This window comes from Rhipicephalus sanguineus, chromosome 4, assembly GCF_013339695.2.
Source record: "Rhipicephalus sanguineus isolate Rsan-2018 chromosome 4, BIME_Rsan_1.4, whole genome shotgun sequence".
Taxonomy (NCBI): Eukaryota; Metazoa; Arthropoda; class Arachnida; order Ixodida; family Ixodidae; genus Rhipicephalus; species Rhipicephalus sanguineus.
The window spans coordinates 103,028,850-103,036,639 of NC_051179.1; positions in this window are offsets into that span (position 1 = coordinate 103,028,850).

Genomic DNA, 7,790 nt, shown 5'->3' on the forward strand with positions numbered 1-7,790 from the left:
TATATAGCCAATAATTCGATATATCCGAGTTTGATATATACGGGATCAACTGTATATACGAAATTAGAAAAACACAAAGTTGGTAGACGAAGAACGAAAACAGCGCTAAACACGGGACGAGAAGAGGACACTTGTCTCGTGTTTAGCGCTGTTTTTGTTCTTCGTCTACCATGCAGCACCAACCAGCCCAATCAAGCACTTTGTTAAAACATAAAGTTGAATAATATTACCATGAACAAAATTTACATAATCATATGCAGCAGTGAAATTCTGAAACAAAGACAACTTCTAATTACTTGAAACATTGTCTTATTAAACTTACCCTCCTGTCTGCACAAAGGTGATGTTCGTGCAAATTCTGTAAAAGTAGTTCGGGTTCAAAAAAAGAAAAAAAGGCCAGACAAATAATACAATGGTTTAAAAATAAACAGTCGCATACAGTTGTCATGCAGATAGATTATACCGCAAATTAAACTCTCAAGGTTAACACCTTAATGTTGAAACTGAAATCAGAATAACTATAGTTAGCACTTACATGGGCTCTTCGTGCAGCTTCTCCATGATTGGTATCATGGCTTCGAAGTGTTTCCATTTAACGGTCGGTACATCTTTGGCTCCGGCTCCACTTCTTGCTTTGTCTTTTAGTTTAGTTTTGATTTTCGTGAAGTTGTCTTTCAAATTCTTAAATTTATTTTGACACATTGCCTCTGCAAAGGAAGAACAAATATATTCAAATGACCCGCACCTATGCATATACAAGGCAAAGTAACATATCTCTCATTTCTTCGAGGTACCATTTCTGCTAATCTAGTGCAGTGATTTCATGTGTAATGTGCCACCCGGAAGGGACTCTCAGCGAGCACTCACACGAAAAACAATGTTTCCGCGTACCCGTTTCCGAGGCATAGCTCCCTCGTTTCAGTGCACTTTAGTTTAACAGCGCTAATGTAGGTTCTCAAGTAAAAAGCAGGCACTCCGGAAACCACCTATAATGGGAAAAAAAAGTTGTTTCCATGCAACCGTTTCTACACGCATCTGCTTGATACATTTGCAGGCGTAGCTCCCTCGTTTCATTGCATTTTAGCACATGCTTCGACAGCGCTAAATAGGTATTTAAGAGACAGTCAGCAGCTTGCCTTTACGCTAAACAAATACGCCAACATGTCTGGAAAAACGAACGGTTTGTCACTAGCTGCAGCGCGTGCCTACAAATCGAAGGAAATGCACTATTTAACGCGATCGTCAGAATGCCGTAGGAATGCCGCCCGCAGTGCACGTGCCAGCTGTGCATGTGCACAAGCTTTGACCGAAGGGCCATGCAGTGCGCGTTACGGAGGAAGGAAGCGAGGTTAGAGGCCAGTTGCTCGTGATATCGACAGACTCCATGTTCGCCCTCTTTCGTCCGCGTTCGCTCTATCGGTAATGCTAACAACATCAATGGCGATGGCACCCAACGCAGAAAGAGGCGCCTAAGAGCTGCAGTATAAAATTTAAATATTACTGAAAGCGGCATGTTTGCATGTGGGTTGAACTCTCGGCAGATTAGCGTACATTAAGACACGAATTAACTTCTTTTAAAAGGGAGCTCAGAAATGATTCCAGGTATTTGTTCCTGCAGCACTGCATCTATAAATATATCAAGACTTATGGTAGCTTTTGATTAATGTTACAGATTAATTTCTTGTAGCATTATTTCACAAATAATACCATACGCCGAGGGGGCTCATACATTTAAGAAAGGAATGTTGGAGGGACAAGTAAAACGAAAACTGAAACCAATTGCAAACGAACTACTTGGCACTGCAGCTTTGGCTGCAGTGCCAGTAGTTCGTTTCAATTCGGGCTGCAGTGCCACAGAAAGTTGTCACCAGGTGCAGTCCTCTGCTCTGTACTGACTGGTAATCTGCTGAAATGGTCAGCAATATGAATTCTCCATTCTTCTTTCCTGTTCACACGTATATGCATGCATTCAAAATTGTCCAGATATCCTCAGCCTGTGTCAAATGCACAACTACCAATGCCAGACATCATGCACAGCAGCCATGCTTTCAATAAAAATAAATTATGTACTCACATGTTGAGAGGTTTTCACGAAGGGCTTGTGCCAATTTCGTTACCTTGGAGTGAACTGTAGTTCGAGACTTCTGGCCTCCCTTCCACTTAGTCCCCTTTGCAGGATTTATGTCAAAAATGTGTCTGTAGAATGAAAACAGACAAACCAAGTCAATTTCGTTTCTTTCACAGTGTTCGAGCAACACAAATTTTTGCTCGAAGTCTAGGAGGCACACTAAACGCTGCTGAACCACCAGTTTAAAAAAGCAACCATTGTATGGACTCTGCACAACACCTGCATACAGTAGAGCTCATTCAAATTTATGCGTTCCAAAGTGCCACAGCAATGACCTTATGAGGCATATATAGTTTTGACCTGCTGAGGTTCTGTATCGTGCACCGATTCTCAGTAAGTTAGCATTTCCACTCACTTTTAGTTGAAAATATGGCCACTACAGCTGGTATTGAACCTGCAACCTTCATTCTGGCAGTGCAACATCAGCTCTTGGCTGTATCATGTTTCATAAAGTAGAAGCTGCGGATATACAAGTGCCGCTACAGGTACTAACAGACACTACAGATACTAGCCTCCTACAAATACTGTAAGGGGTTACCCCTGCAGATACTCCTCTAGTATGCCAGTATATGTATTCTACGCTTGCATCTTGTAACGTGCCATATGTGGCGTCTAACCAGAAGAAAAATTTAGCTGAAAACTGCAGCTGTTATACCACTACATGGGGTATCATCCCTGCAATAAAAAAAGAGCACCCACAACTAAAACTCAGGCAGGACTTCTCTTTAATTGACACCCGACATTAAAATGAGCCCGGACGCCATATCGAAACGTATAAACAGCCTCAAGACAGCATCATCAGTATTGGTCAAAACTCAATACACTGGCTCAGTGGCGTAACTAGATGGGACGGCGCCCATGGCAAATATACTTCCGTGCCCTTCATGATGGTAATGATAGCGATTATTAATCATTATTATTATTATTATTATTATTATTATTATTATTATTATTTGTGTGCAAGAAAAAGCCGTGTGGCTGTTCTGGACAAGCGAATGAGTGGTTTCTTGATTTATTGTTCACTGTAGGGTAGTAAAGCCGTCTTGCACATCCACGCATCGTACGACACACCAGAAGTCCACAACGTTAGCAAAAATGTGAAAGAAGAAATGGGCCTTGCCACTGTCCTGTTGTTGTCTCGCTTTGCACGAAAAGTTCGTAAATTAGGTACAACCACACAAATGAGATTGACGAAGTAGGCATGTAAATGGTTACTATCGTTTTTGGCTACATCACCGTGAAATGTATTGTCCAAAATTATTAATTGCGTACATCAAGTCTGCGTACTATGCCTACATTTTTTTATCAATGCTAATGATGCATTCAAAAATTTGTTCCCGCAAACCCTGTTGTCACATATATCATTGCCTTTTGCGGCGCCAGTGCTCATTTAGATTGTGAGCAATGGTTGCCAAGAAAAACGCGTTCCTTATATTTGAAATGGCGCACGCGAATTAAGAAAGGAGCTGTCGCTATCCGGTCACACATTTTTGCCGTCGGCTGCTGGCTAGACCAGGGGTCTCAAACAGGAGGCCCGTGGACCTCTCGCCAGCGAGCAGCGGCCCACACGTGATTGTCTTCATAGTATGTTTTCTTTAATTATTATTTTCTTAAGTGCGGTCATGAGCTACACAGGTATGACTTGTTTAGAGCATTTTCTTCTTGAGGGAGCCCCTGCGGTCAGCATGTGTTGATACACAGCCGTGAAATAAAACTCTATATTTCAGAATCGTTCTCCAGATTTCAGTCATTTTGGAGGTATATAGATTATGTTGTTAGAATCGCGGCGCCAAATCGCCTTCAGAAATGACCCATATATGAGATAGGGGAAAGTTATTTCAAATGGCAACGTTATCTAGTTGAAACATTAGCCTTTTTTGTGTGTGTTTTTAGCCTCATCCAGAGTCTGTATCGACCGGATGACGCTGATACCATCTCATGTAGCCACCATAACCTGTTCACATCAAACACTAAACGCAAAATCTTGAGCTCCATTAGCAGAAAACGAACTGTCATTGTAGCTTACCGCCTGACTGAAGCCGACAGTGAAGTCGACCTTCGTGATCCGCCTTCTCCTCCTAGGTAGTGGGTAAAACATGAGCGTGTGGATCTTTTTCTGGTGTAACTTTCCTGCTTGGGCGTCCGATACGCACAGTCAGTTATAGGAACCTTAAAGTTACGCTAACGAGAAATATGAAGTTTGGGTGGAATGAGCAGGGGCATTGAAGAATGCGTGCTGGTTGGGTGTGAAAAAATAAGGCCAAAGCCAAGCCCGAATATCTCTTATTCAATTTCTCTCGCCCCACACTCAGTGCTGAAGCAATGTCGTCACGAATCCGATTGCTCTCAGCGAATAAGAAAGCTCCATCACACGTCACCACGCGTGTAATTGGCCGCTGCTTGGCCGCGGTGCAGTGAAGCCGCGATAGATCTGGTTGCAGACTTAGAACCTCGCAGCGAAGATCTCAACATGGAAGCAGGATTGCATTTCAGTGAGTCTGCAATGATCTTCCATGCCCTCGCGGCGGCGGTGGCAGCTCTTTCTGCGTACGAAGCCTGGCTCCAACCGACGGAAAGGGAAGCGTCGTTTTCGTCGATGGCATGCGAGACGTCCGATTGACAAATACTGCTTATGTTCTCGCGTATATAATTTTTCGTTTTTATTAATGCCGTTTTCCTTTTGAAGAACTCGAGCAGAGGGAGAGCCGCGGCAGAGCAGGGCCATGCAGGGCCACTCAATCCGGCCGTGTAACGCGGCACGCATCCTAAGAGCAGTAGGGAGGGTACCAGTGAGGAGAAATGAACCATGAGATCAAAACCATCGAAGCCCCATTGTTCTCTGCGGGGCAGCGGCAGAACACGTGGGAAATCCGATGCAGAATTGCTGCGAGGCTCGCTCGTATAAACTACGTCAACATCACTGGGGTCAGACAACACCTGGTTGCTGTTATTGCCACCGCGCTCACCGGCAGAAGCAAAATAACAAAACGAAACGAATGAGAAAGATATCAAGATTAATAGCGCTCGGCAAATCACGGCCGGACTGCGTTTGTGATCACTACGAGAAACGTGTAGGGGCGTTAGTACATGTATATATCCTTCAGTTTTTCGCAATTTTCTTGCTTGTTAAAGCTCGACCAGTTCACAGTAATTAGTACATGTATATATCCTTCAGTTTTTCGCAATTTTCTTGCTTGCTAAAGTTCGACCAGTTTACAGTAATAACGGCGCGAATGTGATCGTAATAGGATAAATTGCCATTGCAGTTCTACTTCCTGTGTCTCTCTGGTCCTATTGTGCACGAGGCCCACCACCGGAGACACGGGCGCTGCAGTCGACATGCTACGACATCACGATCACGTGATGTCACCTTGCCTCACGAAACCTTGCTGTAAAGACTGGAAGCCGGTGGCCCGAGCGCGTTTCGTTTATTTAGTTTCCTCCTTCAATCAGCCTCGTTTCACAACCAGGGTATTTGCACTGGCGTCTAGAAACAAGAGGTTGGAAAGCGTGACCAATGTTTTCGGTGATGCTGTGTGATACAATTAGTGCACCGCGCATGCAAAAAGAGCAGGGTGTAATTTCACATTTACGGTTTTACTTCAAGGATAACGAACATCACGACGCATGGCTGATAAAGCTAGCTTAGAAGGGGCAGTGTGCCGAACTCCCACGCACGTGTTTGCAGCAAGCACTTCTGAGAAGGCGACTTTGTCTGCAGACTAGGAACGCAAATGTTAATTTGGTGAGCGACAGTGACTTCACACGTGACACCTCCCTCTTCACGTGAAGACGCCCACACCGCGAAGTCTTCTAAAAAAATTACTTCGGGGACGTTGTTACTCATAGTCAACCCCATCCTGCGCACGCAGATCGGGGAAAATGTGGGGAAGGTGCCAATACACAGATAAATATGAGAAGGGGTGACGCAATTTGATGGCAGAAAGCAGTCTGTAAACGAGCTTCTGATTTGAAAAAGACAAGAAAGAAACCTTGCAGGAAAGCCCATACTTCGTTTTTTTATTTCATTCATCGCGACGTCTGCCCATGAAAGCTCACCGTAAGCTTGGATGATGACATGTCTGATGAGTTGTTAAAGACCTGCTCTATCGTAGCCCTTAAGCAACAAGACCGTGGGCAGCGCTTTCCCTTTCCGATTTTCACTACGGTTATTACGTGTGGAAGAACCAGGGTGGTTTGGGCCGAACCAGAAAAAAAAAAAAAAACATTTCAAGCGATAAGTTCCGTGGCGAAGCTAGAAAGAGGTTTGGGAGGTTCAACCTCCCACAGCCCCGATATTATTACATTTTTTGTATGTATGTATATGCACAAACATGCGAAAACATGCCAGATCACACATAAAGAGAAGTCGGAACCCCAGAAAAAGTTTTTTTCTACGACCTGGATAGGTACGTTCATGGTTAAAATCATGCTTATGTGGAAACGGGCTTACACCGACCTTTTCATCTTATTGCTATTCATGGGCTTGAATATGAGCAAAAAAAAGAAAAAAGAGAGAGAACGAGAGGCATTCCGAAGTCGTGGCGCAGAGACGTGCTCATACAAGGGCTACAGAATATAGCGCAAGCTTTCACCTCCTCGAGAACAATTTCAAGACAGAAGATACCCTGGATGAAACGAAAAAAGGCAGTGCTGCTTACGCAGACAAAGCGCCGACAAATTGAATGTCGGAATCCACAGGCTTCGTGAAAGGAGCACGATTAAACTAGTCAAAGGGGTTTCTAGCCTCACGGGTTGTACCAGGGAAGAAGAAGGCGACGAAGGGGGTGTTGGAACAGTGTAGGGGCATAACCCACTGGTTTCGAACCTATAGGGGCGACCTTTCCACGAGGCATGGGGCGCTAGCGCCCCGTTTGTGTCCTCAGGAAGTCCCCGCGCGCATGTCGGGCGGACTCGGCTCGGCGCCCCCTCCCAAGTAGCGCCCGGGGCACTTGTACCCCCCTGCCCCACCCCAGTTACGCCACTGCACTGGCTGGAGCCTTTTCTGAATGGTTGAATTCGGTTTACCACCACCAATAACATTTACTTGCATAACATCAGGTGCTTATCAATGTGCAGATCTATCATCATTATTTTCTTTATGTCAATGACCACCTCAACACCGTAAAATTATAACTATACGACTTTTCACTGACAACTGCACTTTTCGTAACTATTCAAAACTCGCTAGTCAGCAACGTGATTTAGATAGTATCGTTGTGTGGTGCAATCAGTGGCTCATGGCATCAAATTTGATGAAACTTAAATCTAATGTCATTCTCATGAAAATGAACGATACATACCACGTTAATTTGTCCCCCATCACCTCAGCCGAAACTTACAACTGCCTAGGAATGCACTTATTTCCATCACTACCATGGGAATTGCATATTTAAACAATCTCTTCTGAAGCATCACGCACACTTGGATACCTGCGTCGACAACTTAAATCCGCACGCGCTTACGTCAAGAACCCAGCATACTTAACATGTGCAGCCAAGCCTCGAGTATACATCAGCTATACAACATTTGTCATAATCATGTCTGCAATGCTGTACAACCCCTCTACGATGCTGTAAAGCCCTGAGGGTAAAATAAAATAATAATAATAATAATAATGAAATGCAAGCAGTACCAATCAACGCAGCTTGTGTCATATCAC